Source organism: Diachasmimorpha longicaudata, chromosome 17, assembly GCF_034640455.1.
Source record: "Diachasmimorpha longicaudata isolate KC_UGA_2023 chromosome 17, iyDiaLong2, whole genome shotgun sequence".
Taxonomy (NCBI): Eukaryota; Metazoa; Arthropoda; class Insecta; order Hymenoptera; family Braconidae; genus Diachasmimorpha; species Diachasmimorpha longicaudata.
In genome coordinates, this window is record NC_087241.1 from 3,772,675 (window position 1) to 3,790,643 (window position 17,969).

The 17,969-nt window shown below is 43.7% G+C and overlaps 1 protein-coding gene and 1 long non-coding RNA gene across 4 annotated transcripts in view; one reads left to right on the forward strand and one right to left on the reverse strand.

Moving 5' to 3' along the window:
- Positions 1 to 17,969, reverse strand: part of LOC135170491 (uncharacterized) — a 67,168-nt gene that overhangs the window by 24,714 nt on the left and 24,485 nt on the right. The gene's annotated exons all lie outside the window — the stretch shown is intronic.
- Positions 12,416 to 16,759, forward strand: LOC135170492 (uncharacterized). Its single transcript, XR_010300385.1, has 3 exons — positions 12,416 to 12,872; positions 12,953 to 13,780; positions 16,343 to 16,759. It is a non-coding gene; the product is annotated as an uncharacterized LOC135170492 (long non-coding RNA).

The following is a 17,969-nucleotide window of genomic DNA, read 5'->3' on the forward strand; positions in this document are numbered from 1 at the left end:
TGTACCGCGCGGGGGTGAACGAACGCAAAGGGTCGGACTGGGTTTTGCTGTTGGGGTTGGGTTGGGTCTCGCTATCACATCAGCTATCGATCTTATAACGCTGTGTTGGCCCCCGTTGTCTCTACCCGTTCAGCGGTACTCATCCCCTTGGCAAAAGCCCCTCCGCCACCACCCCCCCGGGGACGCCCTAGCCATCGCCGCGTCGCTCATAGTTGGCCTTACTAGGGGTAGTACAGTTTCCAATGATCTCGGCGGCTAATTCGGAGATTTTGATTTTTAGGGGGTGGTTTGACGTGTCTTAAATGCGATTTTTTGTACGGAATTAATTTTTTTACCCCATGAAAAATATATTCGTTATTAATTAGACGACCCTCTGCCACCCAGAATAACTATTTTCAATTCCAGAAATTCATTCTCCCTCAGCCATTCATTTAATAATTGCAGAAAGTTCTTTCCCTCATTTTCCTTCAGCTCTGATATTTTTTCGTATTTATTTTCGTCGACGAGAGTCTCCCATCTCTCTAATCCAGTTTTCCTGCGTATGTCGTTCTTTACATTCGCTACTACACCTCCCCCAACCCCTCCAACCCCCTCAGCAAACTTTCAGTCTCTTACCGACTCTGTCACCTGCATAAACATGCTTTTTTTTCATTCCACAAAACAAGAATGTTATAGACATACGTGTAAATGCACGTGCCTCTAAATGAACTAAAGGTGGATGTTAATTTTCCGGGGAAATTATTTCACCCGAGTTAAAGAAAATAAAAGAGTTACTACCCTCTTCTGACACGCGTATTACGTGTAGGGTGTGTTGCCGGTATAATTTAATATACGGAAAAGAGAGAAAAATGTGTTTTGATAACGTGGGTGGCAGGGTGAGTAGGGTGGAGAGGGGGTGGGGGAGGGGGAGGAGAGAGTATGAGTAAGTACAGGGAGTCTTCCTTTTCTGGGTGAAACAACCTACATATTGAAAAGACGCCTGGGATGCAATCAAGAGGCATCTCCTGGCGCCCTCGTGAATTTTCTCCCTTGCCTTGCTGTTACACGTCAATTTCAGTGTATGAAATTTAATTTAAAAGGCACATTGTGTATACAGAAGTGGAGGTTCAACGGTGCTTGGGGTAAAAGCAGATTTTCAGTATTTCAATGTTTTTGCGAAAGCGGAGGAGCGAAGTAGCGGCTAATTTCCGGTGGCAGTCATACGTGTTTATGGGGGCTTGAACAGTACACGGAGAGAAGTTTTTTTTTTTTTTGAGTATCCAACCGTTTTGTAAATGTGTATTATGAGTCATCACTTTCTCAGGTCCGTCGCGAAAGTCAGAAAAAATTGATGCGTGATGATTCATCATGATTTTGGGGTAGAAATCGTGTTTGGAGGTGTAATAAATTTTACCCCTTCGATTATTTTTATAGACAGGTGATTTTTATTGAAAATCAACAGAAACATTTTTTTTTTCTATCATTGAGGGATATTCAATCCTGAAAAACAGCCCTAGAACCTTCTGTTATAATTTTTTGGGATTAAAACAAACAAAGAAGACGAAAGGATTTTGAAACTTATTTATTTAAGTCTCAAAATCTTTAGTTAATTTTTTATTCCCTATGTGGTATTCAATAATTATTCAATAATCCTCAATTCTCGAATATTATTTTTTCCTTTTTCCCCACTCCTCCGTATCCCAACCACCATTTTATTTTGAATTTTTCGATTAATTATGAAATCCTTAACGTCACATGACAATGCATCGAGTGACCAAAGTCAACGATGAAAAACAGTGGTGGAGCGGGCGATTGTGACTGAAAGATCGAGTACATACTAGAGGGAGAGAAGGATGAGTATGAAAGAGGGTTGCAAAATGAGGGGACGTCGAGACATCGTCGACGACATACACCAGAGTCGAGCTACAGCGGCATCGAACACCGATCACAACTGTCAGGTTATTGTCTCGTGTTTTAATGGAACTTCAGGCACTGGTTTTGCCTCGATTATATACAACCCAGTGTTTTGAATTAAATTGTTTGGGAGCTGAAGGAGAACGGGGGGAATATGTGGGTGGGATGCCATTGAGAGAAATCACAGGCAGAACACGTTCAATGTAATGAAGACATCTTGCTTTGACAACCTCGAAAATTCAATAATTGGGTCTTCATTTTTTTTATTCTTCATTCATCGATTATTTTTTTCACGAACGAACGAAATAGCCAATTCAAATTTTAATGGAAAACTGTTGGATTTGCTCCCTTGAAATAGAAAAATATTGTTGTGTTGTATCAAGGGATCAGACAGCCAGGGGAAAATGGAGAGAAGTGGGCAGACAGGTGTGAAGAGGGAGCTCGACGTGCGTCCGGTTGTCGTGAGAGGAAAAAAATTTGTGCAGAACTTTTGTTTTATTGGAATTCAATCATTAGTTTGTCCTCCACATTAGCTCTAATCCCCCATTGAAATAAAAATTGTGTGAGTCCAAAAATTTCAAGTATTTGTTCAATACAAAACCAAATAAAAATTCAAATGTCCCGCGTAATTTACCGACGGCGTGTGATAATTTTGCAAAAGGCTCAGCAATCTGACCCAAGACAGCTCAATAACCATGTGAAAATAAGGGTGGTGGGGGGGAGGGAGTAGAAGCCGAAGAAAAAAGGGAGAAAAGAAGGCGTTTAGCGCGCGCTTTTAAATATAGGCCGGTAGTTATCAAAGGGTGTGTATCGAAGAGAATCACTCGCGCGATTCTCTGTAGCCGTCACTCCATGAAATTTTGCGTGCATTAATAAATGCACCAGCCTACACAATACATAAGAAAATACATCACCAATACACAGATAGTAACGCGTCTCTTCTTCGTTGATGGGGCTGAAGCGTGTTGGTTGGTCGAACGCGGGTCTAACCTAGCGTAACGACTATAAAAATAACGGCCGATGGGACTCGGGTTGTATGTTCTTTCCACTCAACTCCCTCTCTACCCCTCTTTTCATCCCCGTGCATTGCGCATCACCGTGTGTTGATGAACATACATTTATCTCCGTCCAGAGCCCCCCAACTGAGCATCGGCGTCCCTCTCATCGTTAACTCCGGAGCACTGCCACCGACCTCATGCACCTATACCCCATATGTACTACATAACCAGGTCTTTCTCATCCCCACCGCCCCCTCCTCGTACTCTTTCAGACTTCAGAATTCAAAGGAAAAAATCCGCCTCTAATAATAAAATTCTAACGAGCTGGAATGTGCAAATACTTAACCGAAAAAAAAAAAATTATAAAGTTCTCGGGGATAATTACGCGAAGAGAAATATTCAATAAAAATTACGGAAGGCAAGTTTGCTTGCCGATTACAGAAAGTACCCCGGAAATTTAAGGGGCGATAGCGTAATTTTTTTTCCCGATAATTTAGATTATAATTACGGAGTGGTCCGATAAAAAATCGTAACAGTTCCATAAATTACTACGTGTGAATATCAGCGGCTATTTTATGTTTTTAATTTAATTTGTTCAAGTTCAAGATTTAGTCTGGACACAGGGATTGCAAATTCTGATGAAAAGTCTCGTGTTAAGGGCAAAGTGCTCGTCAGAAAATAATTCCAGTGCTGGTACTGGAAATGTTATAGAAAATTTTCCTTAAACTCCCGGAAAATTCGTGTTATCCTCATTATTTATTATTTCCCAACCCCCAACGATTAGACCTCTTTCCAGTACCCCTACAATCCCCCTCCCACCCGCCCCCAAAAATCCCCTAAACAAGGACGACCCGACTGTTCTCACGGAATCATTCGACACCTGTCCACGCTCTTCTCCTTCTCTCCTCCATTCCCCCACCTCCCAAGACGCCCGAGTCGCGAACGATGGCATTCGCCACATCAAACCCAGCATGAATACTCAACCACACACACACACATCATCCACCGCACATCAAAAACTCAGCAATGGTACACGTGCGAGTGTAATCGAACGACAGGAAATCCAGAAGCACAAGTGGAAATATGAATAAAACGAACTGTTGGCGAGAGGATGAGGCCACCTTGCGGTATTCCATCATGGTCAGTCTCCAAATCCAAAAACGACTACTGCAAGTCCCATTCCCCCTCCACCCCTTCGCCCCCAAAGTCATTTTATTCCCGCTGTACCAACTGGGACTGTACGCACTCTCTCAAGTGTCTGCAATTTACCACAAAAAAAAAATGAAGAGAAAGAGGGAAAAAAAACTAGTGGAAAAAACGCGAGCTCGCACGGTCGAATTTTCCCTGCATCGCTTGCTTCTTCGGGTTCTGCACATTTTTTTTTTTTTTCACACACGTTACCCTCAACCCTCCCACCCCCTGTCAGCCCCTCATGCCGCCACCGCTCCACCAGCCCCTCCCCCTCTGTTCCTCTCTGGGTGCGCCGAGGGGGTCGTTCTTTTCCATTTCACCCTTGGCAACGGTGAGCCACCAGGAGCACCAACGTGGTGGCCGCGTGCTCCGCACCCGAGTTTACCCCGCTGTACAGGGAAAAACACGTGCCGAGCTTTCGCTTCGGGACACACATATACGCCCCCGCGTCGCCGGTTCAGCACAGAAATGCGATGGAAAAAAAAAAGGGCGCAGGGAGGGATAGGCGAAGGGGGTTGGGTCACCGTCTGAAAGGGGCAAATGTGTGGAGAACTTTACGCTGGCTGAGGCAATGTGCGTTGGGGTAGGCCTAGGTGATGGGTTGCGTGGGCGTGGGCCTGACTCCACCCCGCCAGGCTCATCATCGGGGATGAAATTGTCGGGAGGAAAAAAATTCGAGAGGACTTTTGAGGGGTTTGGACCCGGAGTGAGGGGGGGAACAGGTGGAAGGGGTTTCAGGGGGGTCTTGAGATGCGCGAGGGTGAATGAGGGGTCGGGAGAAACTGAGGAAGGTCTAGGGGTGAGAGAGTCACGTAATTTTTACGGAAGGGTCAGTAATTTTTATTTATCCCTCTGTTAATGTTATTGAAGTATTCGTCTTAGGGTGGGTGATAAGACAATCGAATGACTGATTGGAGAAAAATTAAGGGAATTTAATTAAAAAGGAGGGAACGATAATGAACGAGAATAATTTAATTAAATTTCGCTCCTAAAAAATTCGATGTTATTTTCGTTGAAATATTTTTTATGATAGTGGAGCCATTTAATGATTATAATGTATATAATATACATGTGTTCATGGTAGATATAATGTAAAATGTAATAGGATATGATGTTGCGAATTTCACGTGATCATTAATGAGTTATATTTTACGAAGAAAATAAAAGTGAAAGTGAAAAATTAACACCCACCTCTACCCCAGTATTTTTGGCAGTCCGAGGTCACGCGAAAGTGCGCGTTGCAAGCGAATGCTTTGGTTCCACCGCGTGGTCACGAAGAGTGCATCAAGAAGAGAATGAAGAGGAGAAATAATACCGAAGAATCGGCTGAGCGAGGGGGGGGGGGCAAAAAAAGGAGAGACGAGAGGAAAAATTGAGAAAAAAAAATGTTGGCTACAACTGGCCGGCCGGCATGCGGTGGCAGCAGGCGTTGCAGAGCCAGTGGCAGCTGCGGCCCGTGGAGCCAATAACCTTGTTTCGAATCATCTTATTCACGTAACCGCCCGTGTGACTATAGTGTGCCAAACTATACCAAACTATGGCAATCCACGCAGCTTCGACTTTTCGACTTCGAGAATCGTGCCGCAAGTGCCTTCGCCAAATTGAAAAATTCTTTGTTAAATTATCTAGCTTTTTCCCCCCAAAAATCCGCTTTCCACTTGTAGTCCATAATTTCCCTCATCACCAGCCGTTCAAAATCCGGGAAAAATAGTCGAATATCTTCTAAACCCCCTGGGCCGTCCCTTTATCCTCCAAAAAATTCTTATCAACTCCATTCGCGCTCGTCCACCCGAGTCACTCGTACTCAAGGCTGAATCAATTCATCCGATGACAATACGCATTCCCAATTGATTTTTTTCCCTTACACGCCTCAATGCTCTTTGTTTCCTCGCAAAATAAACAAAAAACCAACCGAGAATAAACGACGAGTCGTTAGAGGGAGAAAAAAAACCTGCGCTGGATTGCTCGATGTAAAAATGGCGCGGGATATGCTTCTCGCATAATGGTGCATGCCAAAAACAAGTTGGGACAGGTTAGGGTTCTTTCGAGTTCGGGCACGTCCGCTCAACATCTCCGGGCGCTTCAGGTTGTGCTGGTGCAGGACTCAAAATCGCATTCGTCCGGTGCGTGTAAGAATCCCACCCGACTGGAAGTCTCCCAACGGGGCTGGGGGGGTAGGCCAAGGGATGGACGAAGAAACGAAGATGAAAGAATCAAAAGAAAACGAAATGAAGAAAAAAAAAAGGGCCCGAGTCGGAGGAGGGGAGGAAGATTGGAAGGAAACGGAGGACGATGGGTCAGGGAGGGGGTAGGAGGAGTGAAGGGGATGAGTGAGGGCACCGGCCATCCAACGTGCCAAGTTAAACCGAGTTGCTGCAGGTTCGGGTTCGGCAAGTCCGCTTTCGTCGGCAATCGCGTTCGTTCGGCGCGTGAAGGTCGGGATCAATGGCCGGTAGGACCCCGTAAAGGCGCGCGCGCGCACGCACACATACAAATGCGGTTGGGTCAGGTGAGGGGAGGTGAGACGGTGAGGCCCGTCGTGACGGCTTGTGGTGGGGATTTCAGGGATAAGGGGGGAGGGAGGGGAGGAGGGACAGTGTTCGTTGGAGCCTGAAGGGGATAGGCAAAGGTTAGGGGGAGAGTAGCTATAACGTGCGCCGTGGGCACGAAGTTGGGTACCAAAAGAGGAGAAATTGAGTTGGCGCACCGCACCGGCCCTAACCGCAAAATGCAAGAGAATGAGGAGTGCAAAGGGGGTGTAGAGAGAGGAAGGGAGGGAAGTTGAGGTGAAACGAGGATGGAGAATCGAATGAAGATCAAGTGGGAGGTGCCTGGGGTATACCTCGGTGTGGTTTATTTTTCGAAGCCACTGGGAGAAGGAACAACAACTCCAAAGACTTCTCATACAATCGTTGTTTTTTCTTTTTCGTGTGCACTTGAATTCCACGAAATGCACAGGTAAAAAGTGGAACTGAAAGGAGTCGAATCACGAGAGGGAGAGGGGGGGGAGTGGACAAGGGGGGATTAACTTTAACAATGAGACACATAGGAATTGAGAAGAAGAAATGGACAGGGGGAAGGAGGGAGGGAGAGACAAGCAGGGTTTTTTTTGTAGGGGCGAGTGGAAGTGAGGGTTGCTCGCTACTGTCCCACGACCTACCCTAAATTCCACCCTCCCCTCTACTCCATTACCGTACATGCCCTACCTCAACTAAAATGGTGAGTAAATCGACCTCAGCCATCCCTTTTCGTTCTTCCCCTCACGGTGGTTCACCCCTTCCGCACACATTGAATTCTCCCACTATCGAGAGCCCGACAAGCTCGTTTATTCCGTGGAGCACGCATTGTGTACGGGTCCTTGCCTTCAGCCCAAGCTCTTTGGCTCCTGCTCTTTCGTGTGCGAAATCCAACGCAGCCAATTCTCCTCTTCTAGGGCTCTCTTGGCGCATACCAGCGAAAGAAGTGTCTGCATTGAAGACATCGGGAAAGTAACACAGGCCCCAGAGGTCCTTAAACTCGGCATTCTTTGTCTTTCGTGATTTAAAAAAAAATCGCTGATAAGTTGAATGAATGTCCTCCCTTATTCTATGACGACACCGTTGAGTCCCATTTTTATTTGAATTTCCGACGAAATTATTTCCATCTATCATCGCTACTGATGCATCCAAAACGTTGGGTTTATAGTCGCGTTGAACACAGTTCGCTTGGACTGTCAGCTAATGCAAAAGGGCTCTCCCTTAACCACGAGCGCTTGGTCAAAGGGCCAGTGCCAATGGCTCAAACGGTCTGCGACATAATGCAGTGTAACGTAAAAATAACCTATTTCAAAATGGCATAGGCAGTGGGTAATATTATCCGTTATGGAAATACCAGCTATCGCTCACTGATATCAATCAGAATGAAAATAACATGAATGCTGTACAATTGAGACTCAATTGGTGAATAGATAAGAAATAAATAAAAAATGTATGATGGAAGAAGAGGAAATGGGAAAACGTGAGATTGCCAAAGCTCTCTATTGCCTTCTCGTCTGACCATAACGCGTCCGCAGGCAGCAGCTGTCGCGTGTACTCGCGGTGGAGGGGAAAGATGGATTGTTACGATAGGCGGAAAGAAAAGGGCGAAAACCAGGCGCCGAGGAGGAGAGGGTCATGTGCATGAATATAATAGGGGGAAGGGGGGAGAGAGGAGGAAGAGCCAAGGGCAGATATGAGACCCCTTATCTTCCTTGACTCCTGTCTCGAGCTCGAGGGCCTTTGAACCTTTTTACATCGAGGGGCTGGGGCTCACGGATTTTTTGGAAGTCATGGTTGCCCGGTTCGCGGTCAAGACTTGCGCCAAGTATGGCCGTACACCAGAAAATTTCACTGCAAAGAACTAAATTAAATTTGAAGGAAATGGTAACTCGAAGAAGCGCGCAAAATGTGTGTATTCAGCCATTTTTTTTGTCCAACAATTTCGCACCGTCATGAGCTAATCACATCGATATTTTTTTGATTGAAAGTACCGAACTCTGACTCCAATCGACTTTTGCACCCTTGAAACCCATAAAATCATCCGTTTCCCCCCTCAATTCCATCAAACTGAACCTCACCAGTCGCTGTAATCACCCATCAATTTCCACTCTTGAACTTCTGCAATACCTGTAACCAGAGTTTTTCCTCATAAAAATCATCAGTCTAGAAGAATGCAAGTAGTTTGCGTATAACTCGACGACTGACTCGAAGATGTAGAGTTGATGGAATCCGTTGAAAGCGAAATAACGGATTAGTCGTGGCGGCCTCGTACGTACGGCCTTCCTCTCGTTTCCTCTTCTCTCGTCCTTCCACTCTATCGGCTGCTCGTAAAGTTACGTCGCACATTACGCACATCGCCTGCATCCTGGCCTGTGTATAACGCCATTCTCTGTACGTTGAGCTACAGTACATGACGATATAACACATGTTTAAACGTGCAGCCGAGTGACTGGGCTTTGCTTGTTGTGCTTCTCCGGTTATCAAAAGATTGGTGAGGAACACCAAGCTCGCCCTTGACAGACAGAGGAGGAGTGAGACGCGAAGAAGACGCGGCGTCGAGAAGAAGAGAAGATCAAGACAGACAAATGAAAAGGAAGGGCCAAACCTGTGGCTTTGGGTCCCTAGCTGCTGCAGTCACATCATCTTAGGCCCAAAACGTCTTTTCACTGTCTTCCTGTTTCTCCCAGAAGATCAACAACATCCAAAGGAAGTGAGGGAGTTCGTCATTTGGACGAACGAAAGACGAAACACTGTTCTCCAATTCCCTCTCATTTCTTTCTGGTTTCCCTTCTTCTCTCCGTAAGCAGCACCTTGAAGAAGACGATTTCGTCCATCGTTTCGAAAATTCTCGAAACCCCGTGTGGGTTCCGTCCAAGCGATGTGCTGGAGTGAGAGCCGAAGAAGAGACCAAGTCGAGAAAAGGTAGAGGCCGACAAAAATGAAACGAAAAAAGAAAGAAGTGCCATAAACTGAGGCCGGACCTATCCCTCCAGTTCCCTGGTTGGTGCTGGCGCATTCCCGCAGGCCGAAAACCCGGTCGCCTCTCTCATTTCCTTCTCTCTCTTCCTCCTCTTCATGGTCCCTCTCTCTTGAATGCACACGGTGTCCGCCTCTTCCTCTATTTTTTTTTTCTTCATCATCCTCTTCCCCTCCCTTATTTCGTGGCGTCTCAAGAGGAGCCGCGCGCTCCGAAGAACGATCTACGTCCAAGTTTTGCACAAGTCCCTGGCGGTCGGCGAAGGGGTGGGGAGGTGGTGGGCAGCGGTGAAGAGGGAAGTCGGGCTTTCGGCGGTTAGTGTTCACCGAGAGAGGAGTGACTCGAACGAATAAGAAGAAGCAAAAAGAAAGGAAAATAACGAGGGAGCGAGTATTTTCGCTGGCCTTGACGCAGCCAAGCGGAGGGCGATGCACCTCTTGGCGAACAAACCAGGGGGACCCGTCCGTTGTCGGCAACACAAGTGCACACACTAGCGAATGCCGATGGTACACATACAAAGAGAAATGTGCGCGGTCCAACGCCCGGCCTCAGGCCCGGTCCAACTCGCAAACACCGAGAGTCGACATTGACCTCACCCAACTGCCGAGTCGAGGGCCTCATCTACCCCCACTCTGGCCGCCAGTGAGTCCGCGGAGGAACGCTCACGGGCCCCTGTACACTGTCGGCCAAAAGTTTTACGCATCTGCGAAGTTTAAAAACATGAAACTCCAAAATTCTGTCCGCTGGAGGGAATGAGGAAGTCTTTTTTTAAATCATTGGACAAGTGAACCATCGCATCAATAAAATTGGATAATGCCCAATCATCGAGCGATTTACTCAGGTCGGAATGAAAGTATTTGCCGACATTTGTCGCCATCAAATAGAAAATCAACGCCGAGGGGATATCTACTTGACCCAATTACCTGAAATACCAAAGACTGACTAGAGCGACCTTGATAGTGATCTTCGTCGGTTAATTTTGGTGACAGATTACTCATTAAACCTGTACTTCATCGCACGATAGATTATTGATTAAATTGCCCTGAAAATTTGGTCGATTGGCGGTTAATATCGGCCCAGAATGTTGGACTTCGGTATTTTCTACCTTCAACTCAAGACAAGTTCTCATCGTAAATATTCCCGAGTGAATTCAGCTGCTAACTTGGCCTGGACACTCCTCAATTCCGTAAAAGATCGATTTTCGCCGGTTCGATCCTCCTCATGACAAAAAATTCTTCATTGCGCAATGAAATGAAGTGAAAACGTGAGATCGTGTCTCGTTCTCATTGTATTTTCATTTTTTTTTTCGCACAGCCAATTGAAAATTGGCATAGTTGATGGCTGTGTGTCGTGGTGATGCCCACACGGGGCGTTCGAGCGTGTCCAAGTCGTTGACGAGAGCGCGGATGAAAAGAAAAGAATGGCAATACACACATATACCCCGAATGACTGGCGTAGGCATTCAGCATATAGCACTAGCTGGTTGCATTATGCAACGAAGAAGTTTTAGTGGGTCGTATAGTTGCGCCACACACGATCGGGCGACGACTGATGTGTTATAGCTTCGGTCTCTACCCTTGTCTTTCGTTCTTTCTCCCTTCTTTGTGTGTCTGTTTCTATTTTTTATGCCGTCTTAAAGCTGCATCGTAGAAAAAAATCTAGTTGAGAACGTCATTGTTGATTCAGGACAAAACAATCTCTGGGGTTTAACGTCTTGATGAAATCGAAGACGAAATATCTGCGAGAGATAAAAATTTGGATGCGTTAGGATCCGGGCACCGTTGACAAAGTGTCTATTTGTCAATTCGTGATGGAACTTTCTGTCAAGGTAGTGGAGGTGTTTGTCTCTTGGCTGTGATATTTGGTGATGCGATGTGTTCGTCATCACGAATTTGGGTCCGAATGAAGAAAGAACGGGCTCTGGCCGGAACAGTCTTTCGGATACGGTTGACAGGATAGTCATTTGATAAAATTTATAAATGATCCGACGTTGACAGCTCACCGGTGAGAAATTTCCCTTCGTGAGGGATGACTGACTTTTGTAGGTGACTGTGACGCGCCAGCTCTACCGCAACATCCACAAAACACAAAGTTTCTGATAAAATAATGAAATTGACGCTCATTTCTTTGATGGTTTTCTGATCATCTATCAATTTGATAATAATCGATGATGATCTTCCTCGAGAAAATATTGTCTTTGGGTTTTCGGGACACAGACTTGTTTCCGAGCTGAATGTCAACATCGATGTGAATTTCTATCCCAACATTGACTTGATCCTGAAGTCGTTCGAATTCGATTTTGTAATTCCAAGTTTGTAAAGTTCACAAACAACTCCAAAGAATTCGAACACCGCGAATTTATTTTCACGACTCAGCCGATGCGGAGATCAAAGAATTGCAGATCCAAAAACGAACTGAGTTTTCCAACGCAGCTATTTTGCGATCACAAAATGGCACTCACACAATATTCGGAAAATTTACGGAAACGTTAAGTGAAAAAATGGCGCAACTGTTCCGTCATTTTTCCACTATTTTGACTGACAGATTACGGAACATTCACGTAATGTTCAAAGAATTTTTCTCTCCCCGGAGTAATCGACTTTTACAGGTGACTGTGACTCACCAGCTCTAGTCCAAGATCGACAAACCAAAGTTTGTGACAAAATAGTGGAGTTGATTTTCATATTTCAGTAGCTATTATGATCAACTTTACTCGGACGTCATGTAGGTTATATATATTCTGTGTAACTTGTGAAAAGTTATTCAATACTCGTTTTCTCTTCTTTCGCTTTCTGGGTTCGGCATTGTCTCGCCCACTCTCCAGTACTTATACACTTGCATATATGCATGCATAACGCCCGGTATGCGTTAATCCGTGGGCACGTGCGTTCCACACATACACATGGAACTTGTAATGTTTTAGTCGGCTTTTGTGTGTGAACGAAAAGTTACACAAGTAAGTGGAGATAACCTTTGGGCAACTGAGGCACTAATTCGATGCACACAATGCGCTTTTTGTCGTGTGGATTTATATCACCAGTGGTAACAATGACTTACCAAAAATAAAGTTTGAGGAATATAACCGGGGGAAAATTGTGGTTTATGCAGCTGCTTTTGTTTTTCGCGAGTGATAAATGAAAACGGGATTCGTGCAACTTAGCGAGGATTGAGATAGCGCCTACAATATGTGAGAGGTCTTTAAAAACTGTGACAATGGTGATTGGCACAATGCGACTTATCACGATCTCCACTTCGCTTCGAGATGTTGAAGGTCGATGCGAGTAATAAATTTGCAACGTGAGAAGTTTCTCATCAATTGGATGTGGCATATCACCGCAATAGGACCGCAATTGATCTCTAATTGACTATTATTTTAGGCCCTACGGATTCGTTTGTCGAGGGAATTCGGGAGACCGCGGTCAGAACTAAGTACAGGGACGCCCTCGCAAGGTGGCGCAGCAGTTGGCCATTCTCTCTACCACTCCCTTCGCACCAGTTTCGCACGAATCAGCCGCCTCACACGACGACAATAATATTAATGCATAAAATATTAACAATTCCTAACCAAATTTCTTCTTATCGAGGCATAAAATTAATTGTCTCCCCAAGTTTATCCCAAGTGCCAGAGAGAACGCGCACAAAGGGACAAACCTTTTTCATTGGTACTGCAGTATAAAGAGTGCAGCGAGGCTGAACGTCCACAAAAAACTGGGCAAACAAAAATGAAAGAATAAAAAAAATATATACCATGAAATGTTGACCGTGGTCCTTGAGCCGCGTTCGAGGTCGGACAATGTCTACCGAATGCACGAGAGACTCCTCACCAAGTGTCGGTCTCTGGCCCGCCCCCGACCTTCGTGCAGGTTTGGCTAAGGGAATGGCCTCGGATTTCCTGCGGGTTTTATTTTCGGTTCTCCCAGGATTATTTCGCCTTCGTGCTGTGGTGTCTGCTCGGTCCCCCCCTTCGACCTTCATCGAGGTTACCGCCATTTATGGGCGTGACGTGGAGTCGTTGTCCATTGGGATTTATAGTGGTCGATTTAATGGTTTATCGAAAAATCATCGCATTCGGTGGAATTCAACGAAGTTTTCGCCATTTCTTTACATTAAATCTGACTACGTGCGATTCCAGAACGTTAGAAATTGAAAGCACGATCGCTGAGCTTTTCGTTACCTCAGCAGAAATTGAGAACTCGATGGAAAGAGTGAGTCACTGGATTAGACTCATAAATTACAAAATTAGAGGAGTAAAAAATTGTCTAAAATGTATCTCTCGTTGCATAATTATAATTTATATAAAATAATATGGAATTACTATCACGAAAGCTCATATTCCATCATCGGGGCTGACGTCGAGCTTTTTAATATCGACGAAAATTTTTGTGCCCCTCCCCTGCTCGCATTTTAAATGCATCTCATTGCATTCCATCGATTCATCTATTCAATTTTAAATCCATCCTCTCTCTCTCTCTTATTATACTCTTCACATTCGCTAATGCTTCAGTAGAACTCTTCATTTTTTCGTTCGTCAAAAATCTGAACTATGCATGCACTCTATGAATTCCATAAAAATGATAAGAATAAGTACGATAGGGTAAATTATTGGAGGAGATAATTAATAAAAAAGTTATTTAATAATTGTTGTATTTTTCATCCTGAACGTTATTTCGAAGGCCATGGAATTCCGTCTACCCAATTTAAATTTAAATTGCTTTCTGACCGGTTGAAGTGGAAAACTCCATTTTGATCTAGAAAAAGTGCAACTCCTCGAGTAATTGCAAAACAGTCCGCCATCAAAATCTGTAGTGTGTAAAATTATGATTTTCTTGGTACAGCAAATTGGAAGAGTTCAGGTACCTCTCCCACATTATTACGATCTTCTTCGGACGATATTGGAGCGAAAATGAGTAGAGTGATGTTCGATAGAAGATATTGATAGCCCAGGATGAGGGAAAAAGGACACGATGATGATGATAAAATATGAAGAACTCTATTTTGGCGCATTCCCGAGATAAATCCGAGAAATTTTAGGAAGTAATTGATCTCATTTCAAATGAAAAGACATTATTCGAGTCCAATGAATGAAGGGAATGAAATGTCACCACTTTTCGAATTTAAACATAAGTAACAATTATTTTTTTCACTCAAGACGCAGAAATAAATCCTATGACACCTCGAGAAATTAATTCTGCAGCAATTTCTTCGATTTTAAATCACTTGAAATTTAATGCGATTTTTCAGATTCCAAATTATCAATTTTGATAACATATTTCAGTCGACTGTCAGCTATTCTCATTATTGGCTGTATATTCCTATCCGATCATTATCGGTGACGATATTTCAATCCCTTCAATTCTCGGAATTCTCGATATTTTCTGCTCCCATCGACAAGAATCGAACTGTAGTCTATTCACCCCGTCTATATTTCTGTCTGTAAGAATACACGAACAGGAGTGACTATTCTCCACTCCCGATTGAACGAGTTTCCATTATTGAACGCGTTTAATTCACATTTAAAATTTATCGACATTCTCTACAACTGAAAATGAAGACTCAAAATGTTTTCATAGGATAAAAATATTTTCTCTGTTAAAAATGCAAAAACTGTAATATAGAATACCGATCAATTTCTCGACTGATAACCGCGTCTCGATCGCTGCGATTGTGAGCCAATAAAGTTGTTTTATAAATAAAACCGCGAAAAATGAAAAATTCAAACCGACAGGGATTTCGTTCGCCCTTAACTCCCTGCAATGAACCAATGATTTCAACGTAACTTCTGATAGCCCATGTTCCACAAAATTAAGACATTAATATTTAATGGAGTCAATAAAAAAACGAGCTTTCCATCCCATTCAAGGTAATTTTGGGTCAATTATAATGAATGGTCCGTTATTCGCAAACTTTCCGACTGCCGTTGCGAACATCACGAAAGCCGTGTGAAAGCACTAAAAGGCTAATTCACCAGCTAACTCGTTCATTATGACCGTTTAGTGGATTGAAATCTGGTAAAGCTCAAGATACCCTATCATTGTTACGATAGCGAGAACCCCCAGCGCGGCCCCAGCGAATCTGAAACATTTTAGGACCAACCGAAGGATTATGTAGCTCACGCTCGCACCCTGAAAAACTGCCAGTGAGGCCCGCACATTTTTTTTAGGGCCAATAAAATACCCCTGTTACGAGGAACGAAGGGAATTACACGTTGAAATCTCGTTTGTAATAAAAAACCAAAAAAAAAACATTGAAGCATGAGGTGTAGTCTACAGATATACATCGTATGCTGGACTCAATGACATTGCGAGTGCTCCGGATTTCGAGGCGGACGCGTTTCGATTCGGACCGACGAACGACGCAGCCTTGAAGTGCAATCCGTGAATAACCGCACGGACAGTTCGTTCGCCCCTGAGACTGATAGGAAATTAATGGTTTGAATTTATCGCTCTGTAATATAAAATTCCGAATCGGTTAATGGCGATGGGAACTGGTGATGATTGCGTTTGATCCCTGGGATTGTTGTGTAAGAGCCTCGTAAGGGCTGCTAAATCCGAAGATGAGGGCTGCGATGATATTACGGAGTTGGTAATATTTTTTACAGATCATTCCAACAATTTTTTCATTAACCCATCACCCCACCCTCTTCATTATCCATCGTTAACTACAACAATATATTTTCATGAAAATTTCGTCAATTATTGTTTCGCTGAATCAACAATAATGGTGATGAAATAACAACGAAAAGTGTAATACATTTTTGTGTATTCCAGGTGTTGGAATTCTCGAGCTGAACAAACTGACCGAAACGAAGCGACGGCACGCACCGATATCACCACCCACTGAATATATATATGTCCGATTGAATCCCGAAATTGTTTGTCCAATAAATTTTTGTTATTTCGCCTTGGCCCGCTGGGAGTATTTGTGCGTCATTGGGTTATTTATTTATTTTTTTTTTATTCCCCTTTGTATTCTCCTTCCCTCCGTTCACTCTTTCGTCAAATCAAACTACGTCCGGAGGTCGTTGAACCGTCGTATGTGACATGAGTTCTCTTTTCTCCGTCAATGAATATCGCACGTTAAACCGAGAGAAGATGATGTACGTACAACTGATTCCAACTCTCTCTCTGTCTCTTTACGATTCCGATCAATTAAACCGAAACGACCAACTGCTGAAAAGAAGTCAAACATGCAGTCCTCTCCCACTCATTTTCACGATTAATTGGTCTGTTTCAACTGCCGGCTTGAATGACCCAATTTACGTCGCAAATTCGATTTTTTTCAGGGCTAAAAGGAAATGGCGGATGAATGGATGGAATCAATCGAAATCTCCTGAAGAGAAAAAATTACTACGTAGCCCACGGGCATCGATTATTGTCATAAATCGATTGAGAAAATCAATTTATCGTCCAGCCGATCAAATCGGATCAAACAAATTGTTTTTTACGCAGAATTCAAACGTCACTTCGCTCCCGAAACTGGGACTTCTTCCAAAAAAAACATTAGTACTTGAAATAATGTTAATTGGGTCCCTCCAATCACTTGCAATTAATTAGTAATGAGGATAAGTATGGGAGGTAATGTATGGACTGCCCCGTGAAGCTAATAAATCATAAGGCATTTTCAAACCCTCTGTCTCTATATCATTCTCAAAATATTGCACCTATCCACGAGTTTTGCAATTACAACCTCATTTTTTCGCATCGCTTATCATTATGTGTAAACACGATAAAAACCAAGTTTTATCAAAGAATAACCCACACGTACTATCGCCCGGGCTTTATTTTTTCAGGCCACACCAGCCAACTTTCGCAAGAGGCTATTGCACCTACGTGGCAATAAGGAAAATATCCGAAAAAGATATAATCACGGAATTGCATCAAAGCCCCACCCGCCTCACTCCCACAAATCCCTGAATAATCAGTTAATACCTGACTCACTAGGAATCAATAAGTCGAATGCAACTTTTCCCCGAATTTTTCAGCTCTTCAACAGAAGGACTAATGAGGGATCATTATAAAGTATTTGGTTCTGGTTTTCCTGTTGCCACGAAATAATACAAAAATGAGTTCCAATTTTTTTTGCGAATATTCCGACCGGATGTTGGGTGCATAATCATCGTCATTTCAACAGTCGTAAATGCACATCCGTGTAAACCAAACGCGGGGTGACACGTTGACACATGCATGAATTGTAAACAAACAGCGGATAATTATAAAAGCATTAAAGGATAAAAGTGCAATGCCACATAAATGATAAATGATAAAAAAAACCGGTTGATGATAAAAAAAAAGATTCGTCATTGAAAAATTGCGATTTGATGGAAAAATCAATGGTTAACAATCGATTAGAATTCCTACACTGAATTTAAAATTGAAATTCACGTAATTAGAGAAT